Raw genomic sequence first — 15880 nt, 5'->3', positions numbered from 1 at the left:
CTGGCGCCACCTAGCGACTTGAAGCCAGCAGAGGCTCCTGAAGGAGCTAGTGGCCAGCTGGGGCCAGCTGGGGCCACGGTGTGGGGAGTTAGCCCACACCGGGCCCCTTCCGAACAAGTAGTCTGAGCCCACAGGGAGAGCGAGCACCCACAGCTGGGGCAGACCAGGCGCGCAGAAGAGTGTGCCTGAGACCAGATGCGCAGGGAGTGTGTCCCACATCACCATTTTAGAACAGGGACATTTCTTCAGTAAAGACTACCTGCAGAAGGCTTCCTCAGGAGCCAGAGGTGAGCGGGGGAAGTTCGCCCACGCCAGACCCCCTCTGGTCTGCAGTCCAAGCCCAGAGGGGGAGCAGGAACCCACCGCCGGGGCAGACCAGGCGCACAGGGGAGTGTGTCCCCACATCGGCATTTTAGAACAGGGACCTTTCTCCAGTAAAGACTGCTTGAAACTGACAGATGACTCCTGGAGGAACCAGAGGGGAGCAGAGAAGCCCACCCAAGATGCCGGCCAGTCCCAACAACACAGTGTCCCAACGCATATGGCAAATTAGAAAACAGACAGTAGGGAGGAGAAGAACCACACGCAACCTAGCAACTCTCCAGAGAAAAAGCACACCACAAAAAGAAAACCAGCCCCCAGATTGCAACGACAATAACTTGGAAGAACTTCTGAGCCTTCCAGAAAGAGAATTTAAAATTGCCGTGATTAAAAAACTGACAGAAGTCATAAAGGAAAACAATCATAAGGGAAAAATAATCAACGATCAGAAGAATGCAATTGAGTCCCTAGAGAGGGAAAACAATGGTCAGAAGAAAGAAATTGAGTCCCTAAAGAGGGAAGTAAAAGAAATGCAGGAGATCAAAGAATTAATGGAAGAACTAAAGAATTCTGGGAAAAGCAATGAAAGCAGAATAGATGAAATGGAAGAACGAATAAGTAATCTTGAAGACACAGAAATAAAAAGAACCAAAACAGAAAAGGAAAGAGAAGCACGAAGGAAAAAGAACGAGGAAAGACTTCGGGAACTATCTGACTCCATGAGGAAAGGAAATATAAGAGTTATAGGAATACCAGAAGGAGAGGAGAGAGATGTAGGAACAGAGAAAATATTCAAAGAGATAATTGAAGAGAACTTCCCAAATGTGAAGAAGGAGATGAAAATTGATATACAAGAAGCAAGAAGAACACCAAACTTCCACGACGAAAGGAAAAATACAGCAAGACACATAATAGTAAAGCTCCCAAGAATCCAGGACAAGGAAAAAATAATGAAGCTGGCAAGAGGGAAGAAACAGATAACATTCAAAGGAAAACCAATCAGGCTGACATCAGACTTCTCCGAAGAAACACTATGGGCAAGGAGAGAGTGGAGGGACATAGTCAACAGACTCCAAGAAAACAGATGCCAACCAAGAATACTCTATCCCGCAAAGCTCTCCTTCCTCTTTGAAGAAAGAATATGGACCTTCCCAGACAAAAAGAAACTCCGGAATTTCATTGCAACTAAACCCCCACTCCAAAAAATACTACAAGGAGTCCTAAAGCCAGAACCTCAGAGGGACGAATAACAATGAAAGAAGGCCAAAAAAAAAAAGTTATTAAAAGAATAAATAAATAAAATCAAAGGAAAGACAAACACAATGGCAAATACAGATGTTAACATATCAATATTAACTCTAAATGTAAATGGACTAAACTCTTCAATAAAAAGACACAGAGTTGCAGCCTGGATTAAGAAACAAAACCCAACCTTTTGCTGTCTCCAGGAAACACATTTAGCTACAAAAGATAAAAATAGGCTCAAAGTTAAAGGATGGAAAACAATCCTACAAGCAAATGGACCAAAAAAGAAAGCAGGAACAGCTATACTTATATCAGATAAAACAGATTTCAAACTCAAACAGATAAAAAGAGACCCCAATGGTCACTACATTATGATCAAGGGGACAATACTTCAAGAAGAAATAACACTCATTAACATATACTCACCAAACAAAGGAGCACCAAAATATATCAGACAACTGTTGTCCTCTCTGAAAACAGACATCAGAGAAAACACATACGTAGTGGGAGACTTCAACACACCACTATCAACAATGGATAGATCAACAAGACAAAAAATAAGTAAAGAAACCAAAGCTCTAAATAAGGACCTAGAGCAATTGGGCTTAACAGACATCTATAGAACACTAAACCCCAAAAAAATGGAGTACACATTTTTCTCAAGCGCACACGGATCATTCTCCAGGATCGATCACATACTGGGGCACAAGACAAACATCAACAGATACACCAAGATTGAAATCATATCAACCATCTTTTCTGACCATGAAGGCATCAAACTAGAAATAAACCATAAAAAGAAGGCAAGGAACTTTCCTACCTCATGGAGATTAAAAACCACACTACTGGAAGACCATTGGACTAATGAGGAGATCAAAGAAGAAATTAAAAAATTTTTTGAATTGAACGACAAGGAGGACACCAATATCCTAAATGTATGGGATGCAGCAAAAGCAGTAATAAGAAGAAAATATATAGCAATAGAAGCTCAAATCAAGAAACAAGAAAGAACGCAAAGAAACAACCTAATCTCGAAGCTCAAAGATCTAGAAAAAGAACAACAAAAAAACCCCAAAACCAGTAGAAGAAAAGAAATAATAAAAACCAAAGCAGAAATAAATGAAATTGAAACTAAAAAAACAATCCAAAAGATCAATGAAACCAAGAGCTGCTTCTTTGAAAAAATCAATAAAATAGACAAGCCCCTAGCCAGGCTCACAAAGGAAAAAAGGGAGAAAGCACAAATAAACAGGATCATCAATGAAAGAGGAGAAATCACAACGGACACAGCAGAAATCAAAAGAATAATCAGTAACTACTATGAACAGTTATATGGAAACAACTTTAACAATCTAGAGGAGATGGACAAATTCCTACAACTCCACAATCACCCAAAGCTAGATAAAGAAGAAATAGAACACCTAAACAGACCAATTACAAGCAGCGAAATTGAAATGGTAATCAAAAACCTCCCCAAAAACAAAAGCCCAGGACCTGATGGATTTACAAATGAATTCTACCAAACATTCAGAGACGAATTAGTGCCTATCCTTCACAAACTCTTCCAAAAATTTGAGAAGGAAGGGACAATACCAAACCACGTTTTATGAAGCCAACATTACACTAATACCAAAACCGAACAAGGACAACACAAAAAAGGAAAACTACAGGCCAATCTCCTTAATGAACACTGATGCAAAAATCCTCAATAAAATTTTAGCTATCAGAATCCAACAATGTATCCATAAGATAATTCACCACGACCAAGTAGGATTCATTCCAGGGACACAAGGATGGTTTAACATCCGAAAATCAATCAACGTTATCCAACACATCAACGAAAAGAAATATAAAAACCATATGATAATATCAATAGATGCTGAGAAAGCTTTCGAAAAGTGCAACACCCTTTCATGATAAAAGCCCTTGAAATTCTTGGGATACAAGCAACATACCTCAACATCATAAAGGCCATCTATGACAAGCCAACAGCCAGTATCATTCTCAATGGTGAAAAGCTGAAAGCAATTCCATTAAGATCTGGAACAAGACAAGGATGTCCACTCTCACCACTGCTTTTCAATATAATACTGGAAGTCCTAGCCAGGGCAATAAGACAAGAGAAAGACATCCAAGGAATCCAAATAGGAAAAGAAGAAGTCAAACTATCACTATTTGCAGACGATATGATATTATACATAGAGAACCCCAAAAACTCCACAGAAAAGCTAATTCAACTCATCAATCAGTTCAGTAAAGTGGCAGGATACAAAATCAACACGCAAAAGTCAGTAGCCTTCCTATACACAAACAATAAATCTGAAGAAGAAGAAATCAAAAAAACCATCCCTTTTGTTATTGAAACAAAAAAAATCAAATATTTGGGAATAAATCTAACAAAAGAGGTAAAGGACCTATACAAAGAAAACTATAAAACACTGTTAAAAGAAATAGAAGAAGACACAAAGAAATGGAGAGACATCCCCTGCTCATGGATTGGAAGAATAAACATTATTAAAATGGCCATCCTTCCAAAAGCAATATACAGATTCAATGCTATTCCAATCAAAATTTCAATGTCATTCTTCAAAGAAATAGAACAATTATTGATGAAATTCATATGGAATCACAAAAAATCGCGAATAGCCAAAGCTCTCCTGAAAAAAAAAGAAGGGAATGGAGGCATCACACTCCCAGACTTCAAACTATACTACAAAGCCATAATCATCAAAACTACATGGTATTGGAACAAGAACAGACATACAGACCAATGGAATCGAATAGAAAATCCAGAAATAAACCCACAGATTTATGGTCAACTAATCTTTGACAAAGGAGCAAAGAATATGCATTGGAGCAAAGAAAGTTTGTTCAATAATAAATGGTGCTGGGAAAACTGGGTCGCTACATGCAAAAGAATGAAGCTTGACCACTACCTCACACCATACACAAAAATCAACTCAAAATGGATTAAAGAACTAGACATAAGACCTGAAACCATAAAATATATAGAAGGAAATATAGGTGAAACACTATGTGATTTGCACATCAAAGACATCTTTACAGACACATCACCCAAAGCAGTGATAGTGAAGGCAAAGATAAACAGCTGGGACTACATCAAATTAAAGAGCTTCTGCACAGCAAAAGAGACAATAACAAAAACAAAGAGAAACCCCACCAACTGGGAGAACATTTTTGCACCCAACACTAATGATAAAGGACTGATCACAAAAATCTGCAAAGAGCTGATGAGACTCAACAACAACAAAGAAAATAATCCAGTCAAAAAATGGGCAGAAGAGCTAAAAAGAAACTTCTCTGAAGAGGAAATGCAAATGGCCAACAGGCATATGAAAAAATGTTCAACATCACTTGTCATCAGGGAAATGCAAATCAAAACTACCATGAGATACCATCTTACACCAGTGAGAATGGCACATATTAAAAAAACTAGCAACAACAAATGTTGGCGAGGGTGTGGAGAAAAAGGAACTCTTCTGCACTGTTGGTGGGAGTGCAAACTGGTCCAACCACTGTGGAGAGCTGTGTGGAGATTTCTGGACCTACTAAACATAGAGCTTCCATATGATCCAGCAATTCCACTCCTAGGTATTTACCCAAAGGACAAAGAAACATCAATTCCAAAGAACACCTGCACCCCTATGTTTATAGCAGCACTGTTTACAATAGCTAAGCTTTGGAAACAACCCAAATGCCCAAAAATAGATGACTGGATCAAGAAGATGTGGTACATATATACCATGGAATATTACTCAGCATTCAAAAAAGATAAACACATGCAATTTGCAGCAACATGGATTGCGCTGGAAGGGATCATGCTCAGCGAAATAAGCCAAAAAGAAAGAGAAAAATACCGGATGGTCTCACTCATAGCAGGAATCTAGAAAACTTAAATAAGGGACCAGGAAAATGAATATAAGAAAGTGAAAATCAAAATCAACAAAAAACTATGAACCAGAGACACTTTTAGGGGGGCGGTGGCGGGAGGGGAGGGATTGGGGTCAGAATGGGGGGGGCTGCAATTGTATGGGGAATATAACAATAAAATTTATAAAAAAAAATAAAATATAAAAAAATAATAATAGTATCACTTTAATTGGCCACTTTATTGTTGAAACTTACTGGGATTTTCGCCCCTCAAGTAATTGGCCTGAGGCTCTGAACAAGGGGTGTGGGGCGTTACTTCTTTGCTCAATTTCATATTTAACATGGCTTGTTCTTAGCACTCAGACTCTTAATTCCAAATCCAACATAGAACTTTTAAATTTTCCCTGAGAAAATTTGCAAAAATTGCCTTTTTAAGTGTTAGCAATTGAAGAAATCTTAAAAGGAAATAGAGATTTGAGTGTATAAAGTATAACATGTTTACTTGACAAAAACACTGTAAATAAAGTTAGAGTGACAACTTGAAAAAATATTAGGACAAGATAATCCTCAGTTAAATATTAAACATCTAAAGAACCCTTGTAAATGATTTTTTAAATGACTATCCCAAAAGAAAAATAGGCAAAGGGTCTCTCTCACCAGGCCATTGTAACCTTCTGCAATGGTTTGGTTTCTGAGGACTGGTATGTGAATAATGTACTTTTTTCCCCCCTTAAACTTACATTATGCCTAGTTTTAGGGAAGTGTTTCACAAACTAGACATCTAAATATGTAGTAATTTAAATTGAGCCTCCCTCTGCTTGGGAAGTTGTATGGAATTGTGGGAACAACACAAGTCTGGAAGTCAAACCACCTGAGTTGAAATCCTAGGTAGCATTTATTACTTCCAGAACTTTAGGCAGGTTATGTGACCTGGATGGGCCTCATTTTATGAGGCAGTTAAAAGAATTAGAGGAGATAATTAATGTGAAAGCAACTAGCACCAAAATTAATTCATGGTGATGGAGACCATCAACTCATGTTTCCCCATTCTGCTCAGAAATGAAAAGAGTTGATGTATATCCCAGCTTGATATCCTCTTTGGTACTAAGAATCCCTTTTTAATGCAAATAATCACCTCCTGTTTTTTCTGTTTGGTGGTCTATATTTTCAAATATTAGAATAGCTGAACTATAAAATTAGCATATTTTTAATATTAGGGTAGTCAAAATTTCAAATTTAGGGTAGACCCTGACCATCCTTATTTCTGGTCTTCTGCCTGAGGCCACTATGATGCATCCATTCTCTGCTCCAAAATCAACTACAAAACTATTGATATTTTTTTGTTGTTGTTAACTTAAATGTTAATGGAAGGTGAGGGTGGAATGTGGGAGATTGATTACCTAAGGCCACACAAGCTAGCATGTCATTGAGCCATCAGTGAGCCCCACATCTGTCTGATTCTTTCCTTTGCCTTTTCAGAATTCAAAATTTGTTCAGCTCTCTTAGACTGAATAGCATCTTAATATCCTTGGCGGCAGGGGGAGAAGGGGGACAGGTGGGGGAGAGAAGCAATGTTGTTTATGCTCTGGCTGGACTTGAAGAAACTGAGCCCAGAGAAAGAAAGGGTTTATGTAGATGGTGTAGTTAGTGGTGGAGCTGAAACCAGGGCCTCAGTTCCAGGTACCCTGCCTACCTTTAAACCCTTCAGAACTGGTGATGGGTATATAAACCCTCACAAGTTTGAGCATCAGAGGTCAAGACGGCTGTTATTTGCAGCATCTGTATGAATCATTTCCTATCCAAGGGGAATAATATGCCAGATGAATAGGAACATTAATGATCTTCATTTACTGTGTGCTAATTTCTCTTGAGGAAGGTGAGTGAACTTTTTTAAGCCGCAAGCTGGCAGCTTTCATTCTATGCTATTTCTGAGGTCTTGGCAGCAGACTAAGTCTCCATCCCAGAACTCTGAGAACACCAAAGAATCTGGTGCAGGGTGTTCCTGTGAATGAAGACTCTGACAAGCAGTAACAGAATCTGGGGACTCTGGAGTAGAATGGGAACATGTGGTGGGCTGCTCAGGCCTCAGAGTCCACACTGGCTTCCAGTAAATGGGTTGTTGAACAGCCAGAGGATTCAGGGACGCTATTCCCCGGATCTTACTGCTAAGAGGGACATGGAGGGAGCATGGAAGTGAGGCCTGCTGGGAGTGGGTGACTCACCATGTGCCAGCCAGGTTCTCCCAGCTGTGGAGAATATTGTTCATAAATATCAATTACCAATTATCCATCTGGACCTGGCAGAGTCTGTGAGTTTACAAGCAAAATAGCTTTAATAATTTCATCTCTGGAATTCACTGATGTAGAGCTTTTGTTTACTCTCCAGGAAGTTCATATAATGCACATTTGAGTGATAAGTGGGTGGGTTGTGGTGCATGCTAGGAACCTGTGGTGTGACCCAAAAATGTATTAGTAAATTTAGAATTTAAAAAATTACACAGAATATAGGGGAACCATATAAGAGATCAGGAAAAAAAGTAAACAAAATTAGCAGACAACTATAAATCAGAGACATTCTGCAGGGAAGGGGGAAGGAGAGGGATCAAAACAGGGGAGGGGAGAGCACAAGGGACTGTGGTGATGGTGCACGGATGGATTGGTGGTGGGAATTTTACAGGAACTACATCTGAGAGGAGAAAGCATACATTGTATAAAAATGAGCAGTGCTATAAAATATTAATTAATTAATTAATTAAAAAAACGCAGGCTCTGGCAAAATTTGGTCTTGCTCTTTCTTCCTTTTGGAATGATGTTAGTTGAGTTCATCTTGACTCTTTAGGTTCCCCATCCCTATCCACTATTACTTTGGGACATAAAGGGAATAAAGCTTTGGAAACACTCTAGAGTTCATATTTACTTTCTGTTGCAGAGAAGGACTTTCTAAACCATTTCTCTTGCACTCCTATTCCCCATGTCTTACTAAAGTACCTGGAATCACATTGATGATTGTTAACTAAGGAGCCTGAGTACCAGGCTGGGCCTGTGGTTGGAATTCTGACAATTCAGGGTGTGTGCTATGAGTTGGTGGGGAAGCTGGCCTGTGTCTCTCTGCAGGAATTAAATTTATGTGGGCTAAGAAGACTTGCTCAGAGAGGAAGTTATAAACCCAGAAAGGGATGGGAACAAGGGAGATTAGGAGAAGAGAATGTTGTACTTTTCAAGAATGAGTCTTCCCACCAGGTGCCTGGAACTTGTCTGAGTGCTTTGGAGAAGACTGCAAGCACAAGTGGAGCTGTAGTTTTCATTTTGACTGTGGCTTGTGGCAGCACAAGCTGTGTCACTCCATGGCCCAGAAGACCCAGGAGAGCACAAAGTGGCACAGAAGAGTGCCACCAAGGACTGTTTAGATGCAGTAACAGTCCCAGTAAATGTTTTGTGGAATTCCAGTCTGGAAGTTGAAATGCTAAAAAGTTAGGAGTGTGAAATTCTGAAATGAATTACCTGGCTCTGCCAGGTAACCAGATAGTTACCACTTGGGACTGCCTTCAGCCAGCTTGGGACATGGACATCAGCAACACCCATGGAGGGTGTTGGCAGCCACAGAAGATGAGTCTTGATCCTCACTTGTCTTTGAAAGAGTTGACATCAACTAGGGACTCAAGTAGAAAAACACCAAAGGGCTGTTTGTGATTTGGAACCTTTTAGAAGTAATTAGGTAGGATATGACATAAGGCTAGGGTCAGTGAATTTAGGGACCTGTTGATATTCTTTGCCTGGGGAAGCTCAGGCTATTTTGAATTCTATTTATATTCTATTTATATTCTATAGAATATAAATGAATGCTATTTATATTCTCAGGAATTTAATATTCAGGGGCAATGGTAAAAGTTTCTGACTATGAATCCCCATCCACCCTTCTCTTTGGAATCCAGCACCTTCAAGTCCTGACCTTTCCTTCCCAGGCCTCTGGAAATATCTTCAACATGTCATTAAAGTTTTCCACCTGCCCCTTAAGGCCTATCACTGCTGTTTCCTCCTATACTGGCATTTGGTGTTGCTGTTGTGGTTCACTTACTTGTTGTTCCCACTGACTCCAGTTTCTCTCACTGATGTGGTGCTTCTTCCCCATTATAGACCTTGATGCCAAATGCATCCCTGCCAAGATAAGAGCCCTCTCTTTATCAGAGTTAAACTTTTATTTGATCCCTCAAAATAGTATTCTTTGCTCCCTGGTTTATAGCTTCCCTGTTCAAGGTATTTAAGAACAAATTCCTGCCAAGCATGGTTGCAGAACAAGTGAACAGCTTTGCAAAGTGCCTTATAGGAAAGTTCTCTTTCCACTCACAGTCTAAAAGGATCATCTCAAGTTCCTTCTATGATAAGAGAATCCTCTTCTCCATACACCTCTGCTTTTTGCTCATTTTCATATTTCAGAATTTCACATTCCTAACTCTTTAGCATTTCAACTTCCAGACTGGAATTCCGTGAAACAATCTAACACTCCCTTCCAGAAAGAGTTTCCTTATGAAATAACTGGCAATTGCTTCTGTTTGTTTAAACTTTAAAAAAAATCAATGATTTCAAACTGCGAATTCAGTTAAAATTTACTTTTTGATAACGTTGTAGGATAATATTGCCAGAGTTTGGAAGCAGAAAGCAAATGAGGCAGGAAAATAAGATAATCGAGAGGATGATGGAACAGGATCTCAGATTAGTGAAGCACAATTACATGGAGTAAATACAATATTGATTTTTGTGTAAAAATCACCCACAGAAAAGGAAAAAAGGGAGGGTGCTTTTTCACCTTTTTTTTCTGTATTTCAAGATTTTTTTAAGTTCTCTGAACTTCAGTATAATTCTTAGATGATTGACATTGTTTCAAATACCTCTGGCATTCCCTCTTTGAAATATGTTTCACCAGAACCCCATACTTCTGTGTCAGGCCTACCATTCCTACTTCCTCTATGGTGTGATAGGTATTTGTGCCCTTGCTTTTATACCCTTTCTAGAGTGTGAATTTATTGAAAGCAGAGACATGCTTGCTTGTGCTTTATCAACAGTGAATTCCCCAGTGGCATGAGTAGGTGTTCTAATTTTGAGAATATGATTTTTAAAATTGAGTTATAAAATAATATTATAATGATAATTTTTCGCATGGAATTCATGTTTTGGTAACTCTGAGATGGATAATATACTCCATTTATATTTTTAATAATTTGTAGGAGGAAAAGATGGATGTTTCAATTGTGAACCAGTTTTTAAAAATCTGCTTGTATTTGTTTATGGTTCCCAGGGCTATCATAAAATTTAAACACACACACACACATACCCTTGAAAGGAGTAGGGTAGGGACCCCATTCTCTCCTTGTTTGAAAGGAACAGATGTGTCCCCAATTCCACCAATGAGTAGACAGTTTGTTGTTACTAGTGGCTGGAGATTATGGCCCTCAAGGGATCAAGGGATAAATTTAGTGACACGGCCTAAATGCTTAGAGGCAGGAACTACCTGGGATAAGGGAGGTCTGAATCTGGGCCCCAGTTGACCAGCAAGCCCTCCCAGCTGCGTTTCTCCAAGTGAGAACCTAAGGAATACAATGATGGTTGCTATTTCCTTTATCTATTCTTTTGGTATGTGATGAATCTGAATTTGTGGACTTTCCTGTTTGTTTATTTGTTTGTTTTTAGCTTAATCTTTTTGAACTCAAGGTTCTCTTAAAATTTTACTGTATATGTATTCTTACAGAAAGAATCTTGAATATTTCTTTGGCTCTTCATGGAAGACCATTGCTACAGGAAGATGCTTTAATTGGAGTTGTATATTGTTTTGTTAATTTCTTAGATAGGCAATATATAGATTAGAGATGAGGTACTCAGGGTCTGAGGCCAGATCAGTTTTGGATTAAGGTTCTACCACACACTAGCTGTGCTAAGGCCATTTAACCCCGAGGCTGGCAACTGCTTGATTCTCAGATCTCTTCTATTCCAGGTGGGCCCAACTCATGTGGCCAACATAGTCAACTACTTAAGATTTTCTAGTTTGACTTCCTCTTGGTCACTCAGTACCTTGTGTAGGGTGGCATTGGAATGGCCAAAGACATTCTTGGGATATGGCTGAGGGAAGTTGAATGGGAAATAGGCTGTTTTAACTGCAGTTTGCAAAGTCATTTTGGAATGTGTCCATCAAACAAGTGAGGTTTGCAGACTCCTGATTTGGACATAGGTATGTGGTACTTTTTTGTGGTTGTCTTTAAACTGACTAAAGAACTAAAAGCAAATTTATGTAAAGCTAGAAAGGTGAAATAGAAGTAACAAAGATAAGCAATAAAATCAGTAGATACTGAGAAGCAAATTATTACAAGAATTTTTTTCAGATAACCTCAAATATTCATTAACAGAAATTTTATTCATTCATTTTGCAAGAAAGAAAGATTGACTAAAAATAATAGGAAACCCTTGGAGTTTTGGTAATCCAATTAACAAAGAGAAATAAAACATGAGCATATTGGGAAAAGATTTAAATTACCTGCTGATTTGACACAGAAAGAAGATAACATGAAATCATAAGTAACTGTAGTAAGGAAATCTGCTGACAGCAAACAGGTTAATGATCATTGCCAACTCAGTGGTGTTGATTCAAGATTAGTCATTGACAAGGAAACTTCAAATGTGGTTCAGATATGAAAGAAACTTCATAAAGCTTTCCCCAAATTTGACAACAGCCCTAAGGACTCATCTGCTGTTGTCTATAGTAAGTTGTGAAACTGAAAGGAATTTCCTCAACTGTCAATAATAAAAGCAAATTTTGGTCAACTGCCAACTATGGAAAATAAAAATTATCTCTCTGTTCTCTTTACAGAAAAAAAAAATACAACCAACAAATGTAAGAAAAATATAATAGAGGTATGTCAGGGAGATAATAATCACTGTCATTTTCCCAGGTCTTGTGATATTTATAATACTTTTATATTTATATTTGTAATTGTTGCAGTTTCATTCCCCACTTACATACCTAAAATTATATATTTGATATATTTGATTTTGTTCTTTTCCTTAAAACAGGCACCTTCAAATTTTATAAGCTTTAGGTCCCATCAAACCTGTATCTGCCCTGTAGATAGATGATTTTTTTTTAAAGATTTATTTAATTTATGCATCCAAGAACTGGGATACAGGGCAGAGGTGCCAAGGATGAGAGGATTCACCAGAGACAGAGTGGGGAGCAGAATAGGCAGATGTACTGAAATACACTGTTGAGGGGAGCAGCGGGCGAGACAGGAGAGGTCTGCTGCACCATGTGGGTTGCTCCCTGGCCAGCTGAGGATTGAATTCATGCTGCAGAGGCTGCAGATAGCTTCACAGTCCTGTGTTTAACCCCTTGCGCCACCAGGGAGGCCCTGCAGATGGATCATCTTGAAGAAATAAAGCATAATTTCTGAATCCTAGTTCTCTCAGTTCCCACACGACAGACTGGGAATCATATAGGTTATTAGGTCAAGAGGCTTAAATGGGGGCCTCTCTGGTGGCGCAAGGGATTAAGATACAACCTATGAAGCTATCCGCAGCCACTGCAGCACGAGTTCGATCCCTGGCTTGGGAGCTACCCACATGGCACTGCTGAACTCTCAGCAGTGTATTTCAGTCAATCTGCCTGTTCTGTTCCCCACTCTGTCCCTGGTGAATCCTCTAACCCCCACACACCTCTGGCCTGTACCCCAGTTCTTATATGCATAAATAAATATTTTTTTTAAAAAAAATTTAAATGGGAAAATAGCGTGGAATCTGGAACATGGTGAATATTCCTGACCAGTTATCATCCATCCATCCATTTACTGCATGGTATTAAGCACCCAAATATTAAGGAATTGAGGATTCACTAGGAACAAGATGGAAAAAAGTCCCTGCCCTTAGGAAACTTTTTTTTTTTTTTTTAAAAAGGAAAGAAACATATGATCTAGTTGATTCCAATTATCATTGTTGTTTACTACTCTAGTTATTTGGTCTCTTTGTGTTCCTACTCCTCCTAAGAGGGTCATTGTCTCCTTACCTTGTTCAAATCAAAAGAATTAAAATTAATTTGCTTTGAAAATTATTTGCCACCCTTCAGATATGTTTTCCCCCTCTACTCCTCTTGCTCCCTGCCCCCCACCCCGGTGATATTGCAAAATCAGGGCTGGAAACTGATGACTTGATGTCCTGTAGTAGGGTAAGGTTGGCATTCACAGTTTGTGATTTAGCATTGTGAGTTGACAGTGATAGAAAGGGAGCAACTCAGCAGGAGCTGGCTCATTGTAGTATTTTGAAAGATGCCTGTCTAGTACCTCTCATTTCTAACTTCCCTGGGAACCTCAGGGTAGAAGAGACCTCTTAGAAGTAGGACATAGTACTTACTCACTTTTCTATGGGGCTATCTATCTTCATAAGGTTTTCTGGGGTAACCCATAATTTTAGAAATACTATTTTCTACGCTAATAGCTTCCCAAGCACAGCTTTCTAAAGCTGGAAAAGGGTCAAGAAAGAAGACAGCATACATGATTCTGCAGACCAGAGGGTTGGTTTTCCACTTGGACTCTTTGAGTCCAAGCATCTGCTGAAATTTATTTATAGGTTTACAGAAAGGGTCTTGGTTATTCTGCAGCAGAAGCCCAGTGTACTGGCTTTGGTCCAGGTTTGGAAAACTGAAATGTTTGACTCTTTGTTTTATTTTAGGAGTGTGCTATACTGGTAGAATCAAATGAGAAAGCATTGAGTTGTGAACACAGTTTTTTTAATGTATATAAATGACTTGATCAGAGACCTGATAATCAGTTGGTTGCTTAATGGCATTCAGTCATTAAAATGCCAGCTCAAAAGATTTTACTTTTCTTGTGCTGTGAATCTGTTTTGATCCCTAAAATCTCAGTAATAGATTGTGATTTCTGTATGCCTCATTTTGAACAACCCCATATACAGACTGCGCTAAATTCTAGGAATCAGCAGGGTGCCTGGAACTTAGTAGGTGCCCAATAACTGTTACTTGAGTAAGTGAATGAATGATGAATAAATGACCATACACGTTTACAGCATTTTCTAGATGGAGAAGGAGGCCTTCTTTACCAAAATAAATTCATATGGTATTCATTTAAGGCATGCTACAGGAGACTTTATTAAACAAAATTTTCTTCAAAAATAAATATTTTGAGAATAAACCCTTTTTAGCATTGATAGAAAATAAAGTGCTTGCAACTCTAGATTTATTTCTCCAAATTGGAAACATTTAAATCTGTGTAACTGAGTTGTTTGTTAGGAGTCAGTATGACTTAGCCCCTGAGATTGAAGGCAAAGAGCCTAGGCTTTAAACCCAGCTTTGACCCAGGCTGGCTCCGTGGTCTTGGCTGAGTCACCTAAGTGCTCTGAGTTTTCTCATCTATACAATGGGAAGAATGATAATTATTTCATAAGGTTGTCAAGAGGAGTGAATGAGATAATGTTTGCACAAACTGAGTGCTCAGCAGAAATTTCTCCCCCTCCTCCTCTTTCCTGCTTTTTCCCCCTGCTGCTAACTAACCTGGGCATTGGTAGTTTCTCCTGCTCACTTCCTCAGATGATCTCTCCTGGGAGCAAGTTAGAGTCTGGGGAAGCTTTCTGAGGGTTGCTCTTCAGGTCTCCCCAACTCTGTACTAACATTTGTATATAGCCTTTGAGTGTTTAGAGAAGAAACATATAGATTTCTGTCCCCCAGTTTCACAAAAGAGACCAGTACTTGCATGTTTACTTGTTTAATTAGTGGCCATCTCTGTCCTAACCCTACCATTCTTCTCCCCCTAAACCCCCCAATTCGGATGGCACCAGCAGTCTAAGTCCTCTGGGATTGCTCCGTGTTCCTTTTTCTTTTGAAATGCAAACCTACTTTTATTTTCCTTCTCAGAGATTTTATTGGATAAGAAATTGACATTGAAGATAGTTTCCTAAGGGGTTGGGCCTTGAAAGTGAATGACATTTTAGAAGTTATTAGCGATATAGAGAAATCCAGCAAAACTTGCCCTTCCGGAGAGTGCCCACAACTCTGTAAAACAGCCTGTTCTCCATGACAATCCAAGGTCAAGCTCATCCATGGTGGTGGCTCGATTTTGCTCATTTTGTACATTATTTATGTAACATGCGGGTTGTGAGGGAGTGTGGATGTAGATGATTCATAGGCACAAGCAGTTGGAAACAGATTGCAGAAGCCTAGCTCCTTTACTTGGTTGTTCCCCCCCCCACCCCCAAGCTGCTTCATATGCTACTTCCTACATGCCCTGCAGTGGCCACTCAGGCTAAATACAGTCCTTACCCTGCTCCCACCCCCGCACCTATGGAGCTGGGGGCACACTGCTTTAGAGACATTGAACCTACAAAAGGTTCTGAAGATGTCATTCTCATTAAAAAAAAAAAAAAAAAAAACACTC

Source organism: Talpa europaea (genome assembly GCF_964194135.1).
Source record: "Talpa europaea genome assembly, chromosome: 11".
In the NCBI taxonomy this organism is placed as follows: Eukaryota; Metazoa; Chordata; class Mammalia; order Eulipotyphla; family Talpidae; genus Talpa; species Talpa europaea.
The sequence above is the reverse complement of the archived record's forward strand: the minus strand, read 5'-3'. Positions refer to the sequence as shown.